We start from the raw sequence: 18,314 nt of genomic DNA on the forward strand, positions 1-18,314 counted from the left end.
CTGGCACAGGCCACCACTCTGTCCCTGCCACCCTCCTTTGGTCCATGGGAACCCCGGGTGCAGGGGGGACACTCAGCTCTCCAAAGCGCGAGTTCCTGTTGCTCTGGGCATGTGCATTTTTGGCCACTGCCTTCTGATTGTCACTTGGGACCTGTGGGTGCTTCTAGAAAGCAATTAACAGCCAGAATTAAAATGGGCAGACCATAGGACTTGGCACTCTGCAGTTGGCAAACACTCCCAACCCCTCTGGCTTACTTCAAGCCCTGAACCTCGCTGATTGTATCCTGTTAACAGGCTTTAGTTCTGGATGCCGTTGAGAGCCTGCCAAGCACAATCTGTAGGATGTTTTAATTGGAGCAGAGAACAGTAATAAAAAGACCTTTGCCCGAGCCCTGCAGATGAGGCTAACACGAGGGGAGGACCGTGCCACTGTTCGGTCACTTCCCTTCAGCTGTCCTTGTTAGAGGGAATGGACCCGAGGTCCCAATTTGCTTCCCAGCCATCTCTTCTGCCTGGCCTCTTTGTGCACAGCAGAAATGTGCTCTGACCACCCAAAGCCACCCAGGCACAGCAGCACTGAACATTTTGCTGTGGATTCCTAAAGCCAGGGGGGCAGTGACCCTGCAGGGTCTCACCTGGGAGGCTGGAACATCTGCCTGAGGGTTCAGCACAGGGATGAGACATTCCCTTCCTTCAACTGCCATGGGAACAGATATCAAAAAGCATCTGGAGAAGAGCTTGCAATGTAATGTCCTCCTCAGCCCACTTACATTCAAGGGATTTCACTTTTCGAGGATCTTCCTGGGAATCTGAGGCCACCAAACCATCACCTCCTTATGCCACTTTTGAGTCACCCACCCTCAGCAAATGAAGCTAAACCACAGTACAGGGCTGTACCAAGTCTGTGCTTTGTCCCAGAGGATTTTTTCTCAACAGGACTGCTGATCTGCAGCTCTGCTGGTAAAAGTTCAAGCACTGGGACTCTTGTTCCACCTGGGAGCCTCAGCAGGCAGCAACTGTTTCCTGCTTTCCACCCTCCTTTCCTTTCAGTGTCTGCTTTGAGCTGCTCGGTGTTCTTGCTGTGCAACATCACACAGCACCTTCATTCTGCCTCACAAAGGGTTGCTTTTGCACGGGGGTCAGACAGAGCCCCTCCAATCTGCTGCCCACATGCTGTTCAGTCAGCAGGAGAACACCAGGGGGACAGGCTTCGGTATGGCAGCAATAAAATCAGTGCTGCCACAGGTTTCAAAGGAGCAATTGCCAAGGACCAGCTTGTCCACACAGTCCCTTGAGGATTGGGATGTGTAGTCACTGTGGGCTTCACCAGGCCCTGCAGGTCCCATTTGGGCTGGAAATAAGGTCAGGAAGAGATTGACAGCAGGTCAGAAATCTAGTCTTGGTCCCCCTCCCCTAGTCCAGCCCTGAACTGGCATCCTTCCTGAGGGCAGCCTGGGGGGCATGGGGGCTGCAGGGGTGGGCAGGGTGGTGGGTGTCAGTGTGGGAGCCCAGGCCACAGCATCCCATGCTGGCTGACTGAAAGCACCACGTCTCACCCTCCGGCACGGCGGGACTGCCGAGGGGAGCGCGGCTGAGGGGTCTGACTGGGACCTCAGTTTCACTTCCTGCCCTGTGTGGGGAGAGATCATTAAAAATATCTGACTAATGCAGACTTCTCTGCTCTCGGTATTACTAAGCCCTCCCAGCTCCCCAGCCCCCTGCAGTGACAGCGGTGTGGGCAGAGCTTTCACTTTCCCCCGGTTTGCAGGCTCACAGGTGGGCAGGCAGGTGTACAGCACTGCACACCTCCCGCCTCTCCCAGCCTTATCCTTTCTCCAACACACCTGGGGGCTTTCCCCCAGCATCTCAATGGGTCACAGCTTCTCAATCCTCAGGGAGGTCTGAGGACACCAAGTCAGAGTAATGTGGATGATGCTGAGGGATCAGGTCCCAGGGATGCTCAGAGCAAGGGAAGGTTTGGGACCCTGTTTGCCAGGCACAGCATAGTGGTGCTGCCTCCTATGAGGTGTTACAGAGGGGGAAATCTTGACAGTCTCACTCCTAGCCATCAAAAGATTGATTACAAACTGATTTCCCCTTGGATTAGTGTGGTTACCATGAAAGATACAAGCATTTTAACATCTGCCCCTACAACTGCAATATTTGTTTTAATGACCACATTGACTAATGCAGAGTACTTTACAAATCTGTAACATGCCTTTTCTTGCCAGAGTAACTTGCACCCAGTGCACACACAGACATTGCAGCTTAGAGGAGCAGTGGTTTGTAATTTGATGTATCCTCTTGCACATGTACCAGGTCCTATGGTGCAATTAGATGCTCTCTTTTGCAAAGGCAGTGGTGATTAATGCTTCTGCAGAAGCCTGGGAGTTGGGAGTGGGACAGAACATGTGAGGGTAGCTAAAGCCAGGGTTGAATGGCTATCAGAAGCTCATATCTGAAACAATCAAGAGAAGGCACAGCAGGTCACCTGGAAAGACTGTTTTTTCTTGTTTTTCCACTTTTGCCTTACTAAACCTTTTTATTGATTTCAACTGCAGATAAAGACATGAATACTACACCTACATGGTCTGTCATGAAGGCCAATGTTTCATTCCATGTTTCCAAACTCCAGATTCACAGACTCTTGGGTTAGATCCACTTGTGCATTTTCTGCCCATCTCCAGTGCCATTCTTCCAGCTGTACTTATGATTGATATGATATCCCGTAAGAGGCTGGATTAGATTTCAAAATGGATGAGATTTACCTGGGGCAAAATATCCACACACCACCTAAGATCTAAATCTCTTGAATTTTGTTGCTACAGAATGTTCATGTTTTTACCCTGTTGGTGAAGCCAGGTGAGAAGCTGCAGGTAGGAATGTGCTGATATCCATATTGAACTGCAGGTAAGTGGAAGCTGCCGTGTCTCTCCATGAATAACCTGACTGGCATTGCTGGGCTCTGCCCCTGAAAGCTCAGGTGAGATGGCATTCCAGCAGAGTGCTGAGCTCTGCTCACAGATGCACAGGCACCATCTGAACCCTGAGTGAGGAGTCATCTGCAGAGACACATCCAGCAGCAGGTGTGAAGGGTGGATGGAGCTGCCCACCCATGCCACCACCCAGGGGGAGGTCAGTGGTGCTGACTGGGGCTGATCAGAGCTATTCCCTCCCTGGAACAGGCTGTGCCCATGGGGAAAGCCCTGGCCACCCTCCCACTGCTGTCACTTCTCATGGAGCCAGCGAGATGGGAGCAGGGCTGGCACCCCGTGGGAAGTCACTGTGGAGGAGGCACCCAGAGCATTATTTCATGGCAGAAGAAAAAGCTGATTAATAAGCCCAGAGGTGCTGGGTTGAGCCCACTCTGGAGAGAGAGGGCTTTCAGTGAATCCATCCTCATTTTCCCTCACAGGAGTGACATGATGGATAGCAGCAGTGGTGGAATCATTAATAGGGCAAATTATTTCCTGCACAGGTGGATCCCTGAATTTAAAACCCTGGGGACAACTTGTTTGGGGAATGCTGCTGATCAGGAGGTGATGCAGACAAAGCCCTTCAGAGTGAAAGTACAGCAGTGCTCTACTGGAAATTAGACCCTGATGGGGATGTGTCTTTGGAGACTGGAGGACATCTTATGCATTCAGCATCCCCTCCTGTACAGGATGCTCCTTCAAAGCAGAAGAGATTGATTAGAGTTTGGGGGCCATTTTTGTACAAAGTAGCCAGGAATTAGTGAGAAGTGTCTATTTTCAAAGTTTAATTTAAAGGAGTTGGGCATTTTGCATATGATTGCATAAAAGACAGTAGAGATCTTCCTTAATAAGAAAGATTTTTAGGAAATGTGAGGCTACATGTGCTGTTTCCATCACTCCAGGGTGCTGCAGGTGTGTGGAGTGCTTAGGATGCTTCAGGGAGGAAGGAGGAAAAGAAAAGCTTTTGGGATGAAGTGTTTTTTTGCTCAGCTAATCAAAGCTCCTCACTCAGAGCCAGGACAAAGCAGCCAAGACCTCTCCTTTCTTCCCATTATCAAAGGAGAGGGGTTTCTGTTGGCTGTCATCAAGCAGGAAGTGGCAGGTTGCTGTTACCCTGAAACCCTGGGCAGTCCCATGCACAGAACAATGCCCTGTGCTCAGCAGTGCAGCTCCCCTGGGTGCTGGAAAAGGACATCTGTCAGTCAACACTGACTCTTCCCAGGTCACCTTTAACAAGAACTGCCTCAGCCAGGTGTGGTCCTGGCCTGCAGACCCCAGCCCCAGGGCCAGGAGCCCCCTCCCAGTCTGCCCCATCTTGCTGTGCTGACTGGGGGTACTGGCCATCAGCTTTGGACAGGAGAGGCTGAGCCCTGGGTACCAGTCCAGGGGTGACTGGTCCATGCAGGATACACTGAACTGGTGCACCATTACCTCCTCCAGCCTTGCCAGGGCAGCAGGGGTGGGAAAAAATGGTGGGTAAAGAGAATGTGAGTGTGAGTGTGTGTGTGTGTACGTGTGGGTGTAGGACAAAGTGTGTAAGTTGTATTGTATTCATGCCCTGTGAATGAGGATGGGGCTTGGAAAGGAAAAACTCCACCACAAAACAGAATTCCTTTACCTGTTTTTCTCATAAAGCAGTATGAGTATGTTCCTGCTAAAGCAGCCTCCTTTCACAGCAGCTGCATTATGAAATTACTTCTTTTTAACAAATCCATCTGCCTGCCTTTTAATAAGCAGGGCTTTCCACCATTGTATATGTGCGAGGTCTGACCTTTTCATAGGAAAAAACATTCATAACCAAAAACTATAAATAGAAGCCTTCAGACTGGAGCAGATCAAGATGTAGGTTTTGTGACTTTTTAAAAAAAAACAAAACCAACATAATGTGGGAGGGAAAGAAACAAGCTCTTTTAAAAAGTCATAAACTTCTGTTACTGCCTTAAGCTTACTTAATATTTACTGAAACATTTAATGAAAGACTTAACTGTAAGGCTTACATGACTTCTGTATCAAAGGAGGTATTTTTACAAAGGAAAGGAAAAAAGGTTAGAAGTATGTATGAAGAAAGGGTATTTCCTCCAACTACGTAATGAAAACTTTATACAAGGTTTGTATTTCTAGGGTAAATTAGGTTTTGCTCATGTTCTGGTTTTGCAAGCTCTCATAATACACATGTAACTTTGCTCCTGAGTACAGACACTTTGCCTTCAAAGGGACTACTCATGTGAGAAAAGCTGATCATTCATTGTTTCCACTTCAACCCATATTTTGTCCCATGTTTTAAGTCTCAGATGCTGAAGGTAGATTACATAAGAATCTCAGCTTTCTTTAAAAAACGGGGGGAAGGACAGTACATTCTAAATCTTGTGGTTGCAGAGAAAGCTTAAAAACATGTCCTCCACTGAGCTTCAGAGCAAGAAGGCAAATAATAACGAAACAAATCTTCCACCTAAATCTGCTAATCACAGACATTTCTTGATTGGGAGCAATATTTGTTAAGTGTATGACAAAGGCACTCAAGAAAGGGGAGTAGGAAATGATGAGTTCAATTGTGGCTTATTGGAGCCACCACAGCAAATCAGAGTTGCCTCATGCAAAGACCCTTGGTGGATCTGCTCACAGATGCTCTGAAGAGCTTCACTCAGGAAACACTCAGGTATGTCAAAGTGAATCAAGAGGAGGCTTTGGTTAACATGCATTTAGCTCATCTGCTGTATCCCATGCCTCAGATTCTAGGAGACGCATATCTCCTCTGATATTTAATACAGCACAGAAAATAAATCAACTTGCCTGGTGCTGTCAGCATGGAAATAAAAATAAGATGTTAGCTGTAGCCACTGAAGGGTGCAGTAGTAATACAATACTTCAAGTCTCTCTGTTCCTTTTTGATATACTTCAGCAGCCTAAGAAACAATTACACTGATCCATATTTCATCTGGCATTGTGGGCTGAGCATCTTTTCTGACCATTGTGTAGCTTCTCAAGTGTTGGCTACAGCTTCCTTAGAAAGGTATCCTTTTGCTGGAACTGCTGAGTGCCAGGGTCCTTTCTCCTAAGAGGCAACACCTCACCATCACTGCTCCACAGCATAGCACAGCGACAGCCTTCCCTTGAACCGAGCACCTCTGGTGCCGTGGCACTGCTCACGTGAGGAACCAGGTCATGGGGTTTGCCCAGCACTCACAACAAAGAGCTTTGTCTCTTTTCTGCTGCAAGGCATTTTAGGATGAGTTTGTGTCACCACTTCCCGGATGGCTGTAAATATTTTTTTTCATATGTTGAAAATGGAAAGCTACTCAGAGATCACAGAGATGAGGGGGGACGGCGATCCCTGCAGAGATCTCTGTAGGCACAAGCACGTGTGCACACTAGCTGCACGTAGGGCTTGCCTCGAAGCTTCACTTCTCCCAAGTCATGATGACCTGTTAGCCAAAAGCCTCCCAGGCAGGAATGTTTGAAATGTTTTTCAGAAGCTGCAATTGCTGCAGACGTATCAAGACCCAAAAGTCACGCAAATGATACGCAAACCCTTGAGGCAGCCAGGAAGGACGTAATGAATTGTGCCTGGGTGTTTGGAGAGAGGAGAACCCCACCATCCACATGCAGAGAAGTGGGGCATGGATTTTGCCTAGCACCTGCTGTATATCTGCTCTCTGTCACCTGGGATAGATGCCAAGATGGAAGAGGGGCTGTCCTTGGGAGAACTCGAACTCTACAAGAGATGCCTGTTTCAAGAACAAAAGGATTCCTTTCTGCAGGGCTGCCCTTGGAGTGGTCATTAAGGTGTAGTCTGGGCCTGCAGAAGCTGATGGTGAAGACTCCATGGACTTTGGTCTGGTCCAAATTCCATCCCTTGGGTTTGACTGCTGTCCAGCTGTTGCCTAAACCTGAGCCTGGCCTGCTGCCCTACGCTGAGTTTCCCTCTGCAGCCATGGAACAGGGCCTAGGCTGTATCTCACCAATAAAACAAACAGAATTATATGATGCAAGGGTGTTTGAGTCGTGATTTTCATCAGCGTTTCCTTTTCACTGAGCTCAAAGTCTAGCTTGAATGCAGCCTACTATTTCAGTCCACAAGAAAAGGCTACATAGAAAATAGGTTTTGAATCAGATGCTTTACATAAACCATGGGTTTTACTAAAAGCTGATCCATTCTGCTCTTTTTCACTCCTACAATAGCGACTCAGCAGGGAGGCATTAGAAGTTTCAGTACTTTCATCTTGTCTCAGAATATTTAAGGTGGAGAGAGCAGGTAATAATAATAATAATAATAATAACAAAAATAATAATAATAGTAATAGTAACAATTAAATCATTCACCACAACTTATTTATTAGAGGAATTTTGCCCCACATGGACATGATAAGTCATCCAAAAATACATCATGAATTCCTGAAATGTATCTGAAGTGCGGGATTATTTGCCAAGTAAACTATACCAAAAAAATTCCTTTCACTGTTAGTCGACGGCGCTTTTATTTTGAGTTGTTTTGACTGAGTAGCAGCGTGGTTCACATGGTGAATATCTCTGTCTTGACTGGGAACTGGGGCAGGCACCCAACTTTAACAGTGTGCCAGATGTCTCCTGGCTGAAGCCAGCCATTAATGCATGTTCAGTGTAAGGATACACAGGGAGGCTGAGTTTGGTGACCAGTCCCTGTGCCAGTAACACAAGCCTCGAGATGGTGCAGTGGGGAACAAAAATGACATTTTAATTGCCCTTCCTGAGATTCAGATGAACTTGGGAGGTTGTCCCAAAACAGCCAGGTAAAGGATGAAGCTGTGAGGGCTATGGGAAGATGAAACAGAGCCCTCCTCCTGTAAGAACAAAATAAACTGTGATCTCCCTTTGCCTTGCACCCAGCCTTGCTTAGTCCTGGCTGATACACCTGGTTTTACTGCCCTTGCTGGAAGTTGCCTGAGCCCAGTGTTGAGTTGATGGTGGAGATGAGAAAACTTTTTGTGTAAAGACCCTCTCAGGCAGCTGAAGGTACATTTTAAGCCTACTGATGTCAGCTGGAGACCTTTCAAGGTGTGTGGCAAATAACATGAAATTCCAGCAAAGAGAAGGTGAGAGAAGTTTGTCAAGGCCATCACAAATGAGATTTTTGTCAAAAGACCAATCAACTGTCCCACTGCTTTCTTTTGAACTCATCCCACAGTATGGAGCAAGGAGATCCTTGTGGATTTGGACCTCAGGGTTCATTGTAATCCTGTGCAGTGTGTGGGAAAGTGGGAAACTTCCCTGCTGTGCTTGGAATTGTAACTCTGTAGAGCTGTTTACATGTGTGGGACTTACTACTTTATGAAAAGTGGGGTAAATTAGACTTGAACAAAGCCAGCATCACATCCACCTTAGGGAATTACTCTGCCTGCCTATCACTCTAATGCCCACTCCATCACCCTAGCTGTACCAGTTAAAGAAAAACACACTCTTGACCAACATACAAGTATGAAAATGCAGCCTTTTCTGCTTTCTAAGGTTCTGACAGAGTAGTGGTGATTTAAATGGGTTGTAAATTAATTTCTGTGTGCATTAAGACTCTTTACGCAGCCTGAACAGCATAAAACAGCTTTGGGTTCACTCAGAATTAGCCTGAATAAATTCAGAAGGCCATATTTCTTTACACAGCACATAATCATTTCCAAAACATCTGTCATAAAAGGGGATGATTGAAACAGATTTCCTAGTGGATAATTTCCAGCCTGTCCCTTGCACTTTCATCTGAGGAAGCTGAATGCAAAACTCATCATCACCAGTGTGAAAACTCCATTGATCTCAGTGGACTTTGGTTCAGTTCTGAAAGATACGAGAGCAGATACTGAGAATTTGGGTTTCTGGGGCTCAGGGCAGCTCTGTCCCTATTTCACATGGCACAGTGAGACCAGCACACAGCAGAACTCCTTCCCACTGCTGTTGTGCTGTGATCCCCATTCTTGCTCAATCCTCTCAGCACAGCCAGTGTGACATGGAGCGATGGCAATGATAGCAACACAGGCCTGTGATCTGGGGAATGGATCTCAAACTTACACAGCTGGAGATTCCAGGAGTAATTCACTGTTCAGGTACTGGGGCTCAGGATGGGAAAGCTCCTGTTTGGCTGCACCTTCCCCATGTTTCCTACTGTCACCTCTCCCCAACTCCACCTCAGCTAATGACAGCAGGGTTAATTAATGTGTCTCCAAGAAGGGCATAAAGATGTGGTGTGAGTGTCTAGGGAAGCTCCTCACATTGTTTTCTTTATAAAAAACACTCTCTCATATCACACACATCTTCTTTTCCATAGGAGCTGGGACAGCTGATGCAGTGGGTAGAACCCTGGTGCTAGCTGAGGTAGCTATTGATGACTGGAGCTGAGAATGAGTTGCCAGTGAAATGAATTGATGGTTTCAGTTCTAGATCCGGTGGACAAATTAAAAAAAAAAAAAAGCCGCCAACCAAAGGTGGGCTGTGTAATTCAATGCTTGCTCTCAGAAAGCCACAGCACAGAAGGTGAGCATGGGGACTATCTCTTGCCCTTCAATACCAGCTCATGTTCCCCAGCTGCAGGAGGCACGAGAGGGAGGCAAGGATCCCACCTGCAATACTGGCAATACCCAGGGCCCCCAGGGGTTTGCTCCTGTGTGTCCCTTCTCTGGGAAAGAGAACAACACCAGGGAAAGACAGAGAAGTGGAAGGCAAACCTCTGTCTTGGTGAGATCTCATTCATCCCAAGACTGACTGAAATGATTCAGATATAAATATTATCATGCCAGAGCTCGCTGGCATTTTCATTCAAGCACAGCACACAAGGGATTTTTGGTTAACCCTCCCATGGCCTGAAGATGTAGGAAAAGCCAGATTCATGAGAGCTGTCAAGTCAACAACCCTGTATCTCCAGCCACTCACCAGTGTGAGTTTCACTGATGCCATGTGAGGAATTGCAAGCAGCTTTCAAAGGTTTTAAAACTACCCACCACATCCTTGTGAGAGAAGTAAAAAAACACCTCTTTCAGCAAAGAGAGAGAAGGGGGCACCGGAGATAAAAAGTGTGAATTTAGGAACGTGGTGGCCGAGCACTGGGGAGCAGGCAGGAGCTCCTGGCTGGTGGGAACACAGCCTTCCTGAGCAGCCAGACAACAGGACCAGGAGCAGGAACAATGAGCTAAGCATTGCAATGGAAACAAACACCTTTTTTTAGGCTCTCCGCACCAAGCTGCTGCTGCTGCTGCTGCTACTTTTATCACACCATTCATTTGGGAAGAAAGCAGTGCAGCAAAACAAGGTGCACGCACAAAGCTACGTTCTGTGTTTGAGCTCACGCCAGTTACCAGCCAAAAAATCCAGTTGTTAAATTATTTCCTTTAATGGTTTGGGATTGCAGTGATCTTGCATGATGTTAAATCTTTGGAAACTGGATACAGCTGAGTTAATCCTTCTGAGCAGGACATGGATGATCCACAAGGGGTCTGAGGACCACGAGTGGTTGCTAACTTCTTCTGGGCAGCCCAAGCCAACGTTTGCACCATGCAAGTCTTCCGTGGAGGCTCAGGAGCTGTTTTACAGACAAACACATACACACGTGCACGTGAAACCCCCTGGCAAAAACAATGGTTGTTTTGCATGCCAAATGTGTCAGTTGCATTTCATTTTACGACTGAATTCATTCTCAAGTCACGAATGCAAAAAAAAAAAAAAAAATATTAAAAAAAAAAAAGGAAGCATAGCGAGTGTTTAAATTTAGGGCATTAATTTTGCATTCCAGTTTAGAGGGAACCCAACAGTCTCAAACCTCGGAAAAAGGCACTCCACCTCTGCTTTATGGGCAATTTCATTCTGTTTGTGTTTCCAGAGCCTACTTCAAAGCACAGATGCATTTCAGGTAAATAATGACAGCTTCAGAACAAGTTTTCCTTGTAACACAAATCACCTCACTAATGAAATCACGGGAAAAATTCAGAACAACTTGATATCCATCTGCTTCAAATCAAATCCTTCTATTTATATGCTATAAGTAGGGGGCTGATTCCTCCCACAATCAAATCAGGGGTGAAACTCTCACAGATTCCAGTGGGAATGGGGTCAGCTCTTTCTGCTTGCTTGGTGCCCATTGCCTGAATGTGAGTGACGATGCCCTGGTCCATCCAGAGCGAGGCAGAGAACGTGCCTGGGGGTGCAGCACCAAACAATGGGGTCAGGTTCAGAAGAATATGAGGCACCTTCCCTCAGCACAGAGAATAGTTTCTATAGTTTCCACATTTCCTTCCTGCTCATGTCAATCATGCACAGGGGAAAACAATGAAGAAACGCCAACCCCACATGGAATAAAGTAATGGGAATCTGAGAATGAGCCACATGCTGAAAAGAAAAGTTATCACATCCAAGATTGAAAGTATTGACTGTCTGGACTGCCAAATAAATCAGACTAGCCCTGGGGACTTGGATCTATACCTGTACTTACCTCCTTACCTCAAACCTCAAGGGCAAGCTTTCCTTTTGTTTTGGAATTCTGAAGGTGGGCAAATGATGCAGCTCTTGGTCACCCTTGGTGCACTGCTGAGCCACTTTCCCTCCCTGCAGGCTGCTGCCTGCTTCGAGAGCCAGTCCTCGCAGATCCCATCACCCTTTCCAAAGGTTCAGCTGTGGTATGAGGGGAGCTGGATGTCCACTTGGCTTGGCAACAAAGAGAAAAAATTGTACTTGAACCTGGAAATTTACAGGAATGCAGAGCAGCCGTGTTGCTAAGCCAGCTGCAAACCTGCTTTGCTCGGGGCTCTTCCCTCTGTAGGGTTGAAGGAATGAGGCACGTGTTGCCAAGTAGGACATCAGTGCTACAAACAAATGGAGGGCCCTTATCCCACCAGCAATCTCGACCTGGTAACGGGCAGGCAGCTAGAGTAACAAGGAAGCTGGGCTCCTTCCTACTCACAGAAAGGGGAGGCGGTAGGATACAGGTTATAATTAGAGCCACCCACAGCAATTTTGGGGAAGCTTCATTGTATGGATTGGGATCTTATTGTTAGTGCTGCCAGTTCTCCATCTGCCTGGACTGGGCCACTTCAGAAATCCAGTGGCCAGCACTCCCAGACACAAATCCTGCTTGCCTGGAGTTTAGCAGTGCTTTAAGCCACCTCAGTACCTGCAGGAGAGTCACAGCCATAGGAATTTCTGTATCAGCATTTAGCCTGACTGTCCTCCTAATTTAAAGGCTTAGCTTCAGCTTTGGGGAAAAACTCCTTTCAGAGCACTCATTCCTGATTTTCCATTGGATTATAAAATGTCAGTGGCTCACCCAAACTGGATCTCCCCAGTACAGCTTCCTGCAGCTGGGAAAACACCAGCTCTGCCAAGCACTGCATGCTGCAGGTACAGCACATTCCATGGCATCCCGTGCAAAGCTGCACAACTGTCTCCTTGCAAAGCCCCTTGAAGCAGAGTGAGGTACATCAGGGCCACCTCCAGCTCCCCTTCCAGCTGCCATGAAGGCTGAGAGCAAGCCCTGGCCCAAGCCATGCTTGCCTGGATCAGATCAGCTTCATCCTCAAAGCTCAGGTCCAGCAGGATAAAGGGTGGCACGGAGGACTAAGGAGATGAAGGGTCTTGTGTTCTCCAGGTACAGGACATTAACTCCTCTGATTTGGTCCTAATTCTTGTGGTGCTAGTTCACAGCACAGATTTGATACCCCATGCATGAGCCTTCAGGCATCATTTCTGGCCTGTTGCATCTGCATTGGTGTCCTTATCCTTATCCCCATCCCAGGCAGGATTTACCCTTTTTCAGAAATCCTGTGTGGCCCCCTCAAAAACAGCACAAGCCCCCGTGTTGCAGATTAAACCCCACCAATGTGAAGATTTAAACCACCTGACTGGGAAAGCTAAATCACATCAAATCCTTGTGAGAAACAGGGCCTGCCTAGGAGAAATGAGTCCTTGACAGAGGCAGCACAGCTTAAGTTGCTACGTTTGGTACTGCCCTTTATATAAACACCCTGAATTTTGGTGCTTTTCCCCAAATCCCTGCTGCAGCACCCTGGGTCCAGCTGTGAAAATCCCACTTTTTGCCATCTTGCTTTTAACCACCAGTATTTCTAAGCCTCCCTGCTTGCAGAAACAGGCTTCAAACCATGAGTCCAGCCCTCTCAGAGAAAACAAATTCAATTTTTATTTTATTTTTTTTTAGAATTTCTTTACTCCTACTGCTGTGATTTATTTAAGGAGGGACTGGGGGGCCTCACTCGGGACTTTTGGGTACTGGTCAGTCTGGGGAGAGCAATCCCAAAGCTGCTACTGCACCATGGGCTCTCCAGGAAGCCCTGGGAGAGCTGCTCTGGCTGGGGCCCATGGCCTGGCCGTGCCGAGGGGGAACCTTTCCAGCTGAAGGCACAGGGAGAGCTTTCTTCCAGGTAGATGGAATAGAATCATGCAGATTATGAATGGTGATGTGTCTGCAGGGGGGTGGAGACGGGGTGAGGGAGGCGTCAGTGTGTTTTGTAAATGCTTTGAAATGTATTTGTGCGTTTCTGAGATGAACCTTACAGAAAATACCTGAGAACTGGTTTTGCTTTTCCTAAAGCATTGGCTCTTTCAGGCAGCAGCTTTGCCAAAAGTCATTAATCACATCTTTATTAATAAGGGCGGAGGAACTGTGACCTCAAACAACCGAAGAAAACAACTAAAACTACATTCATTTGAAGGACCGCTTTGTAAAATATCTTCTGGCTAGCACATGCTACTGTTGATGTGTATTTAAAGTGTGCCGAGTCTTTGGGATATATTGGGATTTCTGCACAGAACCAGGGCAGGACTTGGCTTAAGGCTGTGTTTGACTTAACTATATATCTCCTGGAGTAAAAGGGGAGAAAAAAGAAAGATTTTTTTTAAAGGTTTTCATGCTTTTTTACTATATTGAGGTGCATCATGTGAGTGGGACAGGCCAAATGCACTTTTCACTTCCCGAGTTTCAAAATTCATAGGTTCATGGATCTCACGATGTGTATGGTTCAAATCCAGAGGGGACATTGTGATCACTCAATTCCTTCTAGCCTCAATGGCCTGTTTGCTCTAAGTATCCTGGTTTAAATCCAGAGGGGGCATTGTGAACACTCAATTCCTTCCAGCCTCAGCAGCTTGTTTGCTCTACGTATCCCGGCCTGCTGCTATGAACATGGCACAGGGTCCACCACATCTTCCACCACATCACTCAGTATCCTGCTCATTTTCTCAGTTAAAAATGCAGCCAGCTGAATGAGCAGCTGCATTAGGTGCTCATTCAAACACACACCACTGGAGCTGCAGCTCTTGGGGTGAGCAGGGCCGTGGATACAGCCTGTGTGCCCTTGCCCTGTCCTGCCAAAATTCCATGTTTACTGCTTGCTCCCTGTTTGTCAGCTGGGAACGGCAATCAGGGACTTCTGAGGGGATTTCTGGAGCCTGCCTCAAAGTGCATGTGTTGTGGGGCGGGCTCTCAAAGGCAGTGTGGGGAAAGGGCAGGTCCCCACCTTGGGCAGGATGCCAAGGGCGCATCAGGGTAGGCACAGCGTAAACCCAAACCCTGGAAGGCTCTTGCCACTGATAACACCCATCTGCTGTGGCATCATGTCCGTTGACATAGCCTTAATTAATGACATTACCAATTTAATGAGGAGATAAACCACCGATCCCAACTCCTGTTAAGAAATTGTCTTAAATACCAGTGGCTAATCGCTATGGAGAAACAGATAGTGGGCCAAAACGCACACCTGGAGTAAAGAGGTGTGGCCCCTGTGTTTTCTGGTGAAGTTGCATTTGTTTACTCCAGGACTGACTATGAACCATCCTGATTAACACATGGCGGGTGTGCGCTGGGCGGGAAGTTGTAAACAGCCACAGCCTTAAGTAATGGCACTGATCTTGTGCAAGACCTGTCACCCAGATGGCAGCAGGATTGATGGCTGCCGAGATCAGCAGGGTGCCAGGCCGGGGTGCAGATGTGCGTGGGAGGGCACCAACCCCAGGCTCGCTCTGCCCAGACCCTTAGCTGGTGCAGAGGGGCTCTCCACCCCCTCTGAGCCCTGGGATGCTTCACACGGATTGCCAGGTTCACGTGGCTTTAGTGAGAGTGGACGTCACCACAGTGGACATCACTACAGTGGACATCACCAGGTGTTGTCCACTACGGTGGCCAGGAGCCTTTTGGTCTGTTTAATTGAAAACAATTTGTCAGTTGTAACTAGATTTCCTGCTACCATTAGGGCGGTGTGGATGTAACTTGTAAAACAGGGAAGGGACCTGTTTCGCTGTACTGATTCTTTGGCTGTTACTTTATTTCCTCGCCGTTGTTATTCTGATCCAGTGAAATTAAAAAGGCATGAGCAGCCTATTTGGATCTGAATGTGTGAGTTCCTGCCCTGCAGAGCTTTCAGTAGAGATTAGATTGTACATGCCATTGTGTGGGGGAGATGTGCCATCAGGCAAAGGAGGAACAAATGCAGGCGGGGCGGCGGGGAGAGACAGAAGTGGTGTGTCTGCATGAAGCTGCCTGCTGCTGTGGGGTGGTATCTCCATCTCACTGATGGCTGGTGAGTATCTCACAAAACATCCAGTGCCTTTGGTTTCTCCAGGGTGTTTAGCTCCTGGAATGTGTAAGACAAGGCAGCCACATTTTCCTCACATTAACCTTTTAGAACTTGTCCTGGGAGTGCCTAAAATAAAAACTATGCATAGAAACCTAAGCCAAGCCTCATGTTCCTGAGCAGACTATAGGGGATCCTGGTCCTTAAGAATGAATCTCCACATTGCTGGAAGGGTAGATATGCACTCAGTTTACTGCTACCTGAATAATCTTAAGGGATTCCGAGGATTTATGAGCCTACACCCAAAACAGATATCAGGAGCAGACAAGACTGGCACATTGTGCTACCAACCATTCACCTAGTTCAGCCACTTCACTCTAGCCCTCAGTGTGTCTATTCAGGCAGACTGTTTCCTGTCAAAAAGAAAAAAAAAGGTGTTTGTTTGTTTTTCAAAGTGATCATAGGCATGCATATATCAAAAAAAAAAGAAAGGACCTATCTTCTTCTTACATCTCTATTATTTCTATTGTTCAGGTATGCCTCGGGTACTTTCCCAGACATGTTGCCTTCTGTTTTTAACATTACCATCTGGGAATCAGCACATCTTTTGTGGTGCTGTTCAGCAGGGAGGGAATTTGTTATTGCTCCTCACAGTTCTGGCTCGATGCAGATGGACAGCTCAGAGAAGAGGGATGCCATGGGCTTTGTGGCCACTGCATTTCAGCTTGGGGAAAAGCTATGGCTGTGTGTGCACTGCACAGCTTGGGATGAGCTGAGACAGTTCTCATAATTCCTGCAAGCCAGGTGATGGCCATGGGATCAAAACTCCTCACTGTTGGAAAGCTATTTGATGAGTTAATCCTGCACTGGACCCTCTTTGCAATCTGGCACGCTTACTGAGCGTGCCTTTAATAATAATTTGCATTTTGTAAATCCAAGGAAAGCAGAGGTGATCTCCACACAACAGGTACAGACCAAAACAGACTAAACTCCAGGGAGTTGGAGCTTGGTGCAGGAGCAGATGCAGAGCTGAGCTTTGTGGCTTGGACCAATCTCTTGAAGCTGATTCTGACAATTTCCTGATTCAGAGCCTTGTGCTGTAACCACAAACCCTCCCTATCCCACCGTCTTTGGTCTCCATCTCTCTCTGGTCCTTTAACTAAACACTGCTCAGTAAATGCTTACAGATTTAAGAGGAGGGGCTGCTAGTTCAAAGCCTTGTATTATCTGGACAGCTGGAAAGGAAAATTAAGAGCAGCAAGAACCAAATCTGAGTCAGGAAAAAAGCCTGGCTTTTAACAGTGACAGATACCTGCTTAAGACATATTTCTCCAGCCTCTGTTACACCCACTGCTGAACATAAAAAGTTGCTTTACCAAACTGTTGTGCAACAACTTGGAGGTTCAGGTGTGTTTCTCTGGAATAGGCTGCTCCTGACTCTGGTAATTTTGCGAGATTATTGTTCTTTGTAATAAAGGAATAATCTTTCCAGCCTAGAAAGCAGAAGGGCTGCCACCTTGATGTTGTTACAGAGCTGCAGGTGAGAGGAGTGGAACAATACCCCTATTTCACAGTGGAGAAGACCTTATGGGATATCAAGAAGCAAAGAAACTGTGACAGAGTGTGCATGTGCGTAGTTTCTTCTTTAAAAATAATCTCTGCGGGCTTTCTTTTTTTTTTTTCTTCAAGACACAGTGGCTAAAAATGTCCTTTCAAAAATAAATCAAGCCTGAGGCTAGGTCTGAAAGCACTTAATGAGGGGTAAAAGTGGTTGAAAAAAGGAGAAAGAAAAATTCCCATGCTATTCCTAGCACTGAGTCCCCCACTTCTGCATGTAAACTGAAGCTGCATCATACTAGAGCACTTGCACCAGTTTCAGACCAATACCTGGCACACTTAGGGCAGATAATTGGAGAGCAGAGACTCTGCTGAGACTTTTATCTCCTAAAGGCACTGGGCACCCCATCATGTACACCTCCCAGCATGGCACAGCATTTTCAAAATCACAAGGGCACGAAAAGGTTTAAAGCAAAACTGCACCACACAATAGGATGAAACCAGTTATGGACAACATGATGGAAAAGGTGTTGGGGAGCTGAACTGAGTGCAGTTAAAAGCTGTGACTGTTATTCAGCCTTTTTAAAATGAGAACCAGGCCTTTCAGACAAATCCTATTATGTTCTTTGGAGAGGTTAAAACTTTTGTTGGGAAAACTGACTTTGAATGGGATAGATTTTTGGCGAGGTGGTTGACAGGAGATTCTCTTACAAATATTAATAGCATGATATGAATAGCACAAGCTCTGCACGGCTTAGAGAGCAGTGAGATCAAAGTTCTTCCAAGTGAGCAGTCTCTGAGAAGTCACATTCCCAGAGGACACCCTCAGGGACAGTGACAGGACATCACTAATTTTCAGTGCTTATACCCAGCACATGGAAGGTGATGCACAATGACTGCTGTCCAAACCTGCAGGTGACACCAGGCAGGCGGGGAGGTGGCTGATGTGGAGGGATGTGGATCACTGACAGGCAGAGCACGTGTGTCCAGGCAGCCAGAGCCCTGTGCTAAGGAGACAGGGATGCAGCTGCCTGTATGGAAGGAGAACACCTTCCTTGGAAAGCAAAGTAAGCCAGGAAAGGACCCTAGGGGCAAGGTGGACATGCAGCCCAACCTGACATTGCAGAGTGATAAGGGTGAAGAGAGGAGATACAGACCGAAGTATGGGCCAGTTCTTGCTCCACAGAGGGTCCTGAACAGAAAAATAATCTGCCCTTTGCTGGTGTCTGCATCTTAAGAAAAGAGACTTGAT

This window comes from Prinia subflava, chromosome 11 (genome assembly GCF_021018805.1).
Source record: "Prinia subflava isolate CZ2003 ecotype Zambia chromosome 11, Cam_Psub_1.2, whole genome shotgun sequence".
Lineage (NCBI taxonomy): Eukaryota > Metazoa > Chordata > Aves > Passeriformes > Cisticolidae > Prinia > Prinia subflava.